We start from the raw sequence: 12,365 nt of genomic DNA, 5'->3' as shown, positions 1-12,365 counted from the left end.
ATCATGGTCCACAGCAACCTCCAGCTCCTAAGCTTAGGCAATTCTCTTGCCTCAGGCTCCCAAGTAGCTGGGACTACAGGTGCCCACCACAACGCCCAGCTATTTTTGTTGCAGTTTGGCCAGGGCCGGGTTCGGCATATGGGGCCGGCACCCTATTCATTGAGCCACAGACGCCACCCTATGACAGAGATCTTAAGCAAAAAGTTAAGCAAAAAGTTAAACAAGACACACAGGAAGGTGAAATCAATTCTAGAGATAGCAGCTAGACTTGGTGGCTCATGCCTATAATCCTAGCACTCTGGGAGGCTGAGGCAGGAGAATTATTTGAGCTCAAGAATTTAAGACCAGGGCGGTGCCTGTGGCTCAGTGGGTAAGGTGCCAGCCCCCTATACCGAGGGTGGCGGGTTCAAACCCCGCTCCGGCCAAACTGCAACCAAAAAATAGCCGGGCATTGTGGCGGGCGCCTGTAGTCCCAGCTACTTGGGAGGCTGAGGCAAGAGAATCGCTTAAGCCCAGGAGTTGGAGGTTGTTGTGAGCTGTGTGAGGCCACGGCACTCTACCAAGGGTCATAAAGGGAGACTCTGTCTCTACAAAAAAAAAAAAAAAAAAAATTTAAGACCAGCCTGAGCAAAAATGAAACCTTGCCTCTACTAAAAATAGAAAAATTAGGTTTGGCACCTGGAGCACAGTGGTTACGGTGCCAGCCACATATACTGAGGCTAGGTGGGTTCGAACCCGGCCCAGGCCAGCAAAAACAATGACAACTGCAACAAAAAATAGCCAGGCATTGTGGTGGGCACCTGCAGTCCCAGCTACTTGGGAGGCTGAAGCAAGAGAATCTCTTAAGCCAAGAGTTGGAGATTGATGTGAACTGTGATGCCATAGCCCTCTACTGAGGTGACATAGTGAGACTCTGTCTCAAAAAAAAAAAAAAGAAAGAAAGAAAAATTAGCTGGGCATTGTGGCAAATGCCTGTAGTTCCAGTTGCTCAGGAGACTGGGGTGGGAGTATGACTTAAAACCATGAGTTTGAAGTTGCTGTGAGCTAGAGTGACACCATAGCACTCTGTCCTGGGCAATAAAGCAAGACCCCAGCTCTGTCAAAAAAAAAAAAAAAAAGTCACAGGGTCGCATGCCTATAGTCTCAGCTACTTGAGAGGCTGAGGAAGAAGCACTGCTTGAGCACAGGTGTTTGAGGGTACAGTGAAATATGAATGGGTTACTGTATTCCAGTCTGGGCAGTAGAGCAAGACTCTGTCTCTGTAAGAAAAATACTGGTGGCTTGGTGCCTGTAGCTCAGGTGGCTAGGGTGACAGCCACATACACAGGTGCTGGCAGGTTCGAATCCAGCCCAGGCCAAAAAATAGCTGGGTGTTGTGGTGGGCACCTGTACCTGGGAAGGTGAGGCAAGAGAATCACTTGGGCCCAGGAGTTTGAGGTTGCTGTGAGCCATGACGCCACAACACTCTACCCAGGGTGACAGCTTCAGATTCTATCTCAAAATAAAAAAGAAAAGAAAAGAAAAATACTGGGTAAGCTAGAGGAAGGGCTACAAAAAGATAAGGACAAGGCAGGGGCATTGGGGCCTCCTGGTAATCTGGGGAGGCTGAAGTATCAAGATCACTTGAGCCCAGGAATTCAAGGCCAACCTGGGTAATACACCAAGACTCGTTTCCTAAAAAAAAAAAAAAAAAAAAAAAAAAGATACGGATAAATATGAGAGATAGATGTGAGAGATATGAAATAAGAATGAAGAAGGCCAGCTTTGGTTAAGTCATAAGGAATCTTGAATGCTGGCCTATGTAGGCAATGGGAACCATTAAAGGTTTTTCCACAAGAAGTAAAATGAAGGCCAGATGTGGTGGCTTACGCCTGTAATCCTAGCACTCTGGGAGGCCGAGTCAAGTGGATTGCCTGAGCTCACAGGTTCAAGACCAACCTCAGTCAGAGCAAGACCTCATCTCTAGAACTAGCTGGACTTTGTGCCCAGTGCCCGTAGTCCCAACTTCTCAGGAGACTGAGGCAAGAGAATCACTTGAACCCAGGAGTTTGAGGTTGCTGTGAGCTATGATACCATAGTACTCTATGAGGGTGGACAAAGTGAGACTCCGTTTCAAAGAAAAAAAAAAGAAGTAACATGAACAGAATTGTGATTTTTACTTTCTTTTGAGACAAAGTCTCACTCTGTTGCCCAGGCTAGAGTGCTTTGGTATTAGCCCTAGCTCACAATAACCTTAAACTCCTAGGTTCAAGCAATTCTCCTGCCTCAGCCTCCCAAATAGCTGGGACTACAGGTGCACACCACTGCACCCAGCTAATTTTTGTATTTTTAGTAAAGATGGGATCTCACTCTTCCTTAGGCCAGTCTAGAACGCCTGAGCTCCAGGGATCTTCCGGCCTTGGCCTCCCAAAACACTAGGATTACAGACCTGAGCCACTATGCCCAAACAGAATTGTAATTTTAAAAATCTATGCTAGAGGGTGGCACCTGTAGCTCAAGCGTCTAAGGCGCCAGCCACATACACCAGAGATGGTGGGTTCGAATCTGGCCTAGGCCTGCCAAACAACAATAACAACTACAACCAAAAAATAGCCTGGCATTGTGGTGGGTGCTTGTAGTCCTACTCGTGAGGCTGAGGCAAGAGAATCACTTAAGCCCAGGAGTTGGAGGTTGTTGTGAGTTGTGATGCCATGGCCCTCTACCCAGGGTGATAGCTTGAGGCTCTGTGTCAAAAAAAAAAAAAAAAGATCTATGCTAGATTTCTTTGTTATACACTCTTCTAGAGACAAATACTTTTCTTTTTTTTTTTTTTTGTAGAGACAGAGTCTCACTTTATGGCCCTCGGTAGAGTGCCATGGCCTCACACAGCTCATAGCAACCTCCAACTCCTGGGCCCAAGCGATTCTCCCGCCTCAGCCTCCCGAGTAGCTGGGACCACAGGCACCCGCCACAACGCCCGGCCATTTTTTGGTTGCAGTTTGGCCGGGGCCGGGTTTGAACCCGTCACCCTCGGTACATGGGGCCGGCGCCTTCCCGACTGAGCCACAGGCACCACCCGACAAATACTTTTCTTTAGAGTTCATAATCATACATTGATTTGTTGACTGTCTCTCCCACTAGACTACAAGTCCCAATAGGACAGGGATCAAGTCTGACCTAGCATGTAAAATAACTCAATAAATATTACTTAAATGAATACATAAACATTATAATAATATAGTAGTAGCATATAGTATGGAATACAGAAAGGGGCATTAACTATGAGGTTATTGCAATAATATGTATAAGATAAAGGAAGACCTGAACTAGGTCATGTGAAAAAGTGAGGCTAAATGACAAGATATCCAATTTATAAAGTAAATGATTACATACTCAACTTAAGTGAATGATTAGATGAGGTGGTGTGGGGAATAAAAAAGAAACAAATGTAAGTCTAAAATTTTGAGCCACAGAAACTGGAAAAACAGCAATGTTTGAAGGAGAAAAGCATAGGCAGGCTTCAGAAATTATGAACTGGAAGGACAATTGAAAGCAGATACCAAATAGAAAAAAAAAAATTCTCCCTCTTCTGTATGCCTTTCAGATTAATATACACTCCCTCCTCTGTATGCCTTTCAGATTAATATACACTTCTCAATTCCATTCCTTTTTTTGAGACAGCCTCAAGCTGTTGCCCTGGGGAGAGCACCGTAGCATCTCAGACCTGGGCTTAAGTGATTCTCTTGACTCAGCCTCCCAAGTAGCTGGGACTACAGGTGCCTGCCACAACACCCAACTATTTTTTGGTTGTAGTTGTCATTCTTGTTTGGCAGGCCTGGGCTGGATTCAAACCTGCCAGCTCTGGTGTATGTGGCTGGTGCCTTAGCTGTTTGAACTATAGGCGCCAAGCCTCCTTTTTTTTTTTTTTTTTGAGACAGCCTCACACTGTCACCCTGGGTAGAGTGCCATGGCATCATAGCTCACAGCAACCTCAAAATTTTGGGCTTGAGCAATCCTCTTGCCTCAGCCTCCCGAGTAGCTTAGACTATAGGCATGCACCACAATGTTGGGTTAGTTTTTCTTTTTTTTTTTTTTTTTTTAGAGACAGAGTCTCACTTTATGGCCCTCAGTAGAGTGCCATGGCATCACACAGCTCACAGCAACCTCCAACTTCTGGGCTTAAGCTATTCTCTTGCCTCAGCCTCCCGAGTAGCTGGGACTACAGGCGCCCACCACAACGCCCAGCTATTTTTCGGTTGCAGTTCAGCCGGGTCCGGGTTTGAACCCGCCACCCTCGGCATATGGGGCGGTGCCTTACCGACTGAGCCATAGGCGCCACCTCTGATACTATTCTTTAGGACTCTGCTCTAGAAGCCATCAGTTCCAAAACAAAGATATATGGTAAGTTTCACACCAAACTTCAGAATTTATAACTGACACTTATTTACTTTTTTTTTTTTTTTTGAGACAGAGTCTTACTCAGTCTCCCTGGGGTTGAGTGCCATGGTGTTATTGCTCACAGCAACTGACATTTGTAAGGTATAATCTTGAACATTAAATTCAGTTCACATAGGCCAAGTGTGGTGACTCTGCCTATAATCCCAGCACGCTGGGAGGCTGAGGCAGGTGGATCTCCTGAGCTCTGGAGACCAGCCTGAACAAGACCAAGACCCTATTTCTACACAAAATAGAAAAACTAGCTGGGTATGGTGGCAGGCATCTGTAGTCCCAGAAGCTGGTGAAGCTGAGGCAAGAGGATCACTTGAGTCCAACGGTTTGAGGTTGCTGTGAGCTATGATGATGCCATGGAACTCTACCCAGGGTGACAGAGACTTCATCTCAAAAAAAAAAAAAAAAAAAAAAAATTCTGCTTATATAAATAAAAGTTTTTCCCAACCAGATTCAAAATACTCTACCTAGGACTGTTTCTAAGAAACAGTCTGATAACATACCAAAGTCCACTGGCTTATTTTGTACATAGGACAATCATGAACTACAGTCTAAGAAACGATGGGGACTAGGGTATGCCATGATCTCAATTTCATGCTGTGGTCTCATTTCCAAAAATTCCGGCTCAGCGCCTGTATCTCAGTGGTTAGGGCGCCAACCACATACCCCAGGGCTGGCAGATTGGAACCTGGCCCAGGCATGTTTAACAACAATGACAACTACAACAACAACAAAAATTAGCCAGGCCTTGTGGCAGGCACCTGTAGTCCTAACTACTTGGGAGGCCGAGGCAAGAGAATCACTTAAGCCCAAGAGTTTGAGGTTGCTATGAGACGTAACATCACAGCAGTCTACCAAGGGCAACATAGTGAGACTGTCTCAAAAAAAAAAAAAAGATTAAAAAAAAAAAAAACATCGGGCGGCGCCTGTGGCTCAGTGAGTAGGGCGCCAGCCCCATATACGGAGGGTGGTGGGTTCAAACCCAGCCCCGGCCAAACTGCAACAAAAAATAGCTGGGCGTTGTGGTGGGTGCCTGTGGTCCCAGCTGCTCGGGAGGCGGAGGCAAGAGAATCACGTAAGCCCAAGAGCTGGAGGTTGCTGTGAGCCGTGTGTCGCCACAGCACTCTACAGAGGGCAGTAAAGTGAGACTCTGTCTCTACAAAAAAAAAAAAAACATCAAAAGTATCATGTGGCACCTACTTTGGGCAATTTCTAATTGAATCCCCTGTGCTACACTCGAAACTTTTTAACCTATCTACAAAAACTACTTTTATTTCTTTCTTTCTTTGTTTTTGTTTTTTTTATTTTGAGACAGAGTCTCACTTTCTCGTCCTCAGTAGAGTGCCATTGCATCACAGCTCACAGCAACCTCAACTCTTGGGCTTAAGCGATCCTCTCACTTCAGCCTTCCAAGTAGTTGGACTACAGGCGCCCACAACAATGCCCAGCTATTTTTTAGAGACAAGGTCTCACTCTGGCTCTGGCTCAGGCTGGTCTCAAACTCATGAGCTCAAGCAATCCACCCACCTCAGCCTCCCAAAGTGCTAGGATTATAGGTGTGAGCCACTGCACCTAGCTACTTATATTTCTGATATAAATCCTTCTAAAAATCTCACATTCAAGTGGAACACTTTACATTACCTTTATTTATTTATTTTTTTAAGAGTCTCACTTTGTTGCCTTCTGTAGAGTGCTGTGGCATCACAGCACAGCAACCTCAAATTCTTGGGCTCATGAGATTCTCTTGCTCAAATTCCAGAGTAGCTGGGACTACAGGCGCCCACAATGCCCAGCAATTTTTAGAGGTGAGGTCTTTCTCTGGTTCAGGCTGGTCTCAAACTCATGAACTCAGGTAATCCACCCACCTTGGCCTCCCAGAGTGCTAGGATTACAGGTGTGAGCCACCAAGCCAGGCCTAAACATAACCTTAGACTACCTGAAAATCAGTAACGTGCTACAGATGGCTAGGAATAAAGTAAAGCACACCCAGGACTTTTTGAGTCCAAAAACAAATATTATTTCCTGCCACCAAATTTTTCTATTCCAGATCAATGAGTGTTTTAAGTACAAATTTAAAAACAGTAAATTATACTCCAATTTTTCTTTTTTTTTTTTATAAATTTTATTTATTTATTTATTATTATTATTATTTTTTTTTTTTGTAGAGACAAAGTCTCACTTTATGGCCCTCAGTAGAGTGCCGTGGCCTCACACAGCTCACAGCAACCTCCAACTCCTGGGCTTAAGCGATTCTCTTGCCTCAGCCTCCCAAGTAGCTGGGACTACAGGCACCCACCACAACGCCCGGCTATTTTTTGGTTGCAGTTTGGCCGGGGCCGGGTTTGAACCCGTCACCCTCGGTATATGGGGCCGGCGCCTTACCGACTGAGCCACAGGCGCCGCCCCTCCAATTTTTCTTTTTCTTTTTTAAAGACAGTTTCACTTTATCACCCTTGGTAGAGTGCTGTGGTGTCACAGCTCACAGTAACCTCCAACTCCTGGGTTTAGGCAATTCTCTTGCCTCAGCCTCCCGAGTAGCTGGGACTACAGGCACCTGCCACAACGCCCGGCTATTTTTTTGTGGCAGTTTGGCCGGGGCTGGGTTTGGGACCTCAGTATATGGAACCAGTGCCCCACTCACTGAGCCACAGGCCCTGCCCAATTATACTCCAATTTTTTTTTTTTTTTTTTTTTTGTAGAGACAGAGTCTCACTGTACCGCCCTCGGGTAGAGTGCCGTGGCGTCACACAGCTCACAGCAACCTCTAACTCTTGGGCTTACACGATTCTCCTGCCTCAGCCTCCCGAGCAGCTGGAACTACAGGCGCCGGCCACATATACTCCAATTTTTAAAGGTAGATTAAACATTTAATTTTGCTACATTAACAATAAAAAATTAAGAATCATCTTAATTTTAAGATGCTATTTATTGGTTAAGATGACCTCTTAACCAATAAATAGCTGCTATTAGAAGTCCCACATTAAAGAACTGGGAAATGCTAAATAAATCCTAACTTGGGGAATTAACAACTTGGTTATGCAATGTTGAAAGCAAAGATTTCCTAACATTATTTTCAACCTCAAAGTTCCTTCAGTCACCCACCAACTTTTAATCTCTCAGTTCCTTTCAGGGGTTATTTCAGAGGAACCCTCCCTTGTTCATCATACTTCAGAAAATGCCATCCATTTGTGTTTTCAGTGTTTAAAAAATAACATTTTTATTTTCCTAATAAAACATAGTTGCCAACTCAACATATTCAGTCTCAAGAAATTAATTCAGGGCAGTGCCTGTGGCTCAACGGAGTAGGGCCCTGGCCCCAAATGCCAAAGGTGGTGGGTTCAAACCCAGCCCCGGCCAAAAACTGCAAAAAAAAAAAAAAAAAAAAGAAATCAATTCAAAGCAGGGTTTCCACTAACTGGCTCAAAAAGTAAAAATGCCTAAGCAACCTCCACACAATCAGTCCAAATTAGCTCATGATTTCACATAAAAGAGATTACTAGATTCAGAAAGTTACTTCATATTGATACCTGGCAAATCCTTCTATACAACTTCTTTTTTTTGTTTTTGAGACAGAGTCTCAAGCTATCCTGGGTAGAGTGCCATAGTATCATAGCTCACAGCAACCTCCAACTCGGGCTCAATTGATCTTCTTGCCTCAGTTTTTCTATTTCTTAGTAGAGACGGGGGATGGGGGGGGTGTCTCACTTTTGCTCAGGCTGGTCTGGAACTCATGAGCTCAAGCAATCCACCTATCTTGGCCTCCCAGAGTGCTGGGATTACAGGCATAAGCCACCAGGCCTGGTCTACAGCTTCTATCTTGCAAGCTAAGATTTCTTTCCTATAGCTTTCTGATTCCCATTCCTAGGTCTTAAACTCGCTAGAAAAAAAGACGTGGCAAGTTGGTGAGTCTGCAGAATGAGACTACAAAGCCTTCTAAAAAAAGATGGCCTAATAAAAAGTATAGCTTTTCAAAGAAGTCAAAAAGAAGTGAGAGGCCGGCACCAGGGCGCACGCCTGTAATCCTAGCCGAGATGGGTGGACTGCCTGAGCTCACAAGTTCGAGACCAGCCTGCACCAGAGCAAGACCTAGTTTGAGGCATAGTAGTGAATAGAACCTGAGTTTTATGACTCCTAATACTATGGGATTCCCCCCCCCCCATGCTTTGAAAAAAAAAACCCGACTCCTCTTTAGATCAGACAATACTTTAACTGCAACTAAGTCACATGATAATAAAATTTCATGCACATGGAAATGCCCCCCAATCAACATTTTTAAAAGGAAGCATTTGTTCGTTTAGTATAGGGCCCCTTAAGAGTGAATCCTGGGGGCTGCACCTGTGGCTCAAGGAGTAGGGCGCCAGTCCCATATGCCGGAGGTGGAGGGTTCAAACCCAGCCCTGGCCAAAAACCACACACACACAAAAAAAAAAGAGTGAATCCTGGAGCTGGGTGCCTATAGGTCAGTAGTTAGGGCACCAGCCAAATGCTCTGGGGTTGGTGGGTTTGAACCCGGCCCGGGCCTGCTAAACAAAAAAAAGCCAGGCATTGTGGCAGGCGCCTACAGTCCCAGCAACTAGGGAGGCTGAGGAAAGAGAGTCACTTGAGCCCAAGGGTTTGAGGTTGCTGCGAGTTATGATGCCACGTCACTATACCAAGGGTGACAAAGTAAGACTCTGTCTCAATAAAAAAGAAAAAAAAAGTGAATCCTGGAACGTAAATAAAATCCTGAGGTATTTTATTTATTACCACCTGCTAGAATGTGTGTCCTATTCTTCCATCAAATGTATCCCCTTAAGAAGAGGCCACAGTGTGGCAAAGATTAGAAAAGAGATCCTCTGGCATAGTTAACTGATGGTACAAAAGGAACCCACGAATGTGATGCCAACCATCAAGAAGAAAGGTCTAAAGTTTAAGGGATGAAGATATTGCTGGGAGCAAGTAATCCTGAAAATGGGATAAGAATAAAAATCTGAGAGAAGTTGGCCAGACACTAATAACCAGAGAGCACAATAAAAAGAAGGCAGTTACAGAGCTTGCTTGGCATCAGACAGCTCTCACCTGCAAAAGAAAGGAGGAAAAGATTCTCATGGAGACAAGAGAAAAGCCCCAGGTTTGCCCCTGAGTGATGGACTAGATATGACCTAATATGTACTTGCCATCTCTTATTTCTGGGACTCTGATCCAAGAACAAACAGCAAGAGAACCATGAAAAATTAGCCCTGTTGGATCTGGAGTTCTGCCTTGACAAGATATAAAGCTCATTCATAGATCTGACTGTGCTCATGAGACTGCAGTTCAACTCCTGCTGCTAGAGCAAGGGGAGGAGGGAAGGAAGATAGAAAGGGGTGAGAGGGAAGGAGGTGGAGGATCTGGGTAGTGACTATAATAGCTACAGTAATTAGAGTGTTTCCTAGCTGCCAGAAAAGTCTTCAGAGCACAGAACTAGGATGAGAGATGGGGGAAGGAGAGAAGCAAGAGGAAGCAAACAACTGAGAATGCTAGGAAAGGATGTGGTTTGTGAACAGTTTTAATAAAACAAATAAAACCATGATAGCTTCATATAGGGAAATCAAGATTACGTTCTTCCCCAGAAGTGAATACTAAACAATTAACTGCTATGGCTAGGCTCACACTTAAAGCTAGGTTACAAACTAGGTTTAAGCATCTCCTTGCAAATGTCCCTCTGTATGTACTGACTGATCCATAAACCCTGCTCAGAGTCAAAGTTTACCTTGCTTTCCCACAACTCTTTCTCTTTGATAAATAGGTCAGAGCCTTCATTCCACTGGGGTTGGGGGAAAGGAATTTCTTAACTCTGAAACAGTTAATATGACTTACTTCCCTTCAATTAACTATTAATTAGTACCCTATGAATCCCACTAAATCATGTATGTGTGTGTGTGTGTTGTTTTTTTGTAGTTTTTGGCCAGGGCTGAGTTTGCACCCGCTACCTCCAGCATATGGGGCCAGAACCCTACTCCTCTGAGCCACAGGTGCTGCCTTTTGTGTGTGTGTGTTTCAATAGAAGGAACATATAGCCTATTGGCCTAATATAGGAAATGAATATAAGGCACTCAAAAGGTCAGAAAATAAACACCTACCCTGTTTCCCCGAAAATAAGACATCCTCCGAAAATAAGACCTACTTACAGAAAAGATAAGATGTCCCCTGAAAATAAGACCTAGCGCCTCTTTGGGAGCACACCTTAAAATAAGACACTGCCTTATTTTCGGGGAAACGGGGTAGTCACTTATTTATAAATTTTAGGTTCAGGGCCAGGGCCAGTGGCTCAAACTGATAAACCCAGCATACTGAGAGGTCAAGGCAAGAAGATCGCTTAAGGCCAAGAGTTTGAAACTCTTGGGCAACACAGCCTGGGCAATACAGAAAGACGCCTGTTTCTACAAAAAAAATAAAAATTTGCCAGGTACGGTGGCATGTGGCTGTAGTCCTAACTATTCAGGAGGCTGAGGCAGGAGGACCACTTGAGCCCAGGAGTTCAAGGTTACATGGAACTTTAATTGTGCCACTGCATGCACTCCAGCCTGGGCAACAGAACTAGTTCCTGTCTCTAAAATAAACAAGTAAATTATAGGCACACTCCCTACTACAATGACATGAACATCTGAAATAAAAATAAAATCTTTTCGCCTGTAGTCCCAGCTACTCGGGAGGCTGAGGCAAGAGAATTGCTTAAGCCCAGGAGTTGGAGGTTGCTGTGAGCTGTGTGAGGCCATGGCACTCTACCGAGGGCCATAAAGTGAGACTCTGTCTCTACAAAAAAAAAAATAATAATAAAATAAAATCTTATTAACAGAAGATGATAATCTATAAGAAAAATCTGGGAACTTTTGGAAAACCTCAAAATAGTCTTTCTCGAAGTTACAGGAAATGCTATATTTGTTTTTAAGAGAATTAATAATGATAAAGCTATTTCCTTAACATTAGGTGGACTTATGGTGATGATCTGGTTTTAACAAGTGATATTAGGGTGGCGCCTTTGGCTTGAAGGAGTAGGGCATGGCCCCATATACCAGAGGTGGCGGGTTCGAACCCAGCCCCGGCCAAAAACTGCAAAAAAAAAAAAAAAGCCCAAGTGATATTAACCTCAATGTCAGGGAAAGAATTACCAAGGTCCTGGGAGAAACTAAAAATTGAATAAAACAATGCAACTTCAGGTGGAGAATTATATTCATGACATAAAAACACAAGCAAATTGCTTAAGTAAGACATGTCAGGCAAACCTAATAAAATATCAAATACATCCTTTGCATAAAACCTGTTGGCTACCTCTCTCTGGGCTAAATCTTTTTCACCACACTGAAAGCAAAGAACTTTCTCCTTTTTTCTCCCCCTGAAAAACAAGTACTACAAACACTGAATTACCACTATTTCCTTTCCATTCATAGGACATAAAGCCAGATCTCCCAGAAATACAATAGGGCATGTAGGACCACAGCTAGGGCACGTCCAGAGCACGCTACTCAGTAATCTGAAAGAAAGAGACACAGAAGAATCTCTTTGCTCTATTCCATCATCATCTCACTAACAAATCAACAACAAGCATTTAGAAATATGAAACAAAGTGCAATTTCACACATATGAACTGAACCTAAACCACAGAAGACCAAGTATTTGTCACCACGGCATGTGATTCTTCAACCACCTGCTCAATAATCCCTCTTCAGCTGCACAGCTGCTGCCAATTCCACATGCCCAGCTAGGCAGGTGCTTTGGCCAATTACCTGTTCCCTAGTGAAAAGAGTCCTTCCCTGATAGTTAGTGGCTCCAGAACCTGCCTATCAACATCACCTATCTTCATTATGTCTGTCACAGCCAGCTTTTCAAAGAGGTATTATGAAGGTATATTTAGTACATTACGAGATTTTGTATTTTGTGGAGATTTTGTTCTTTGTTTTTAAAAGAAAACTGATTTT

General features: G+C 44.0%; 1 protein-coding gene across 2 annotated transcripts in view; it reads right to left on the bottom strand.

Annotated features, from left to right (window-relative positions):
* ZNF609 (zinc finger protein 609) overlaps positions 1-12,365 on the bottom strand; it is a 261,907-nt gene that overhangs the window by 246,376 nt on the left and 3,166 nt on the right. The window lies entirely within an intron of this gene.

This window comes from Nycticebus coucang, chromosome 6, assembly GCF_027406575.1.
Source record: "Nycticebus coucang isolate mNycCou1 chromosome 6, mNycCou1.pri, whole genome shotgun sequence".
In the NCBI taxonomy this organism is placed as follows: domain Eukaryota; kingdom Metazoa; phylum Chordata; class Mammalia; order Primates; family Lorisidae; genus Nycticebus; species Nycticebus coucang.
This window is presented reverse-complemented; position numbering and strand designations above follow the sequence as displayed.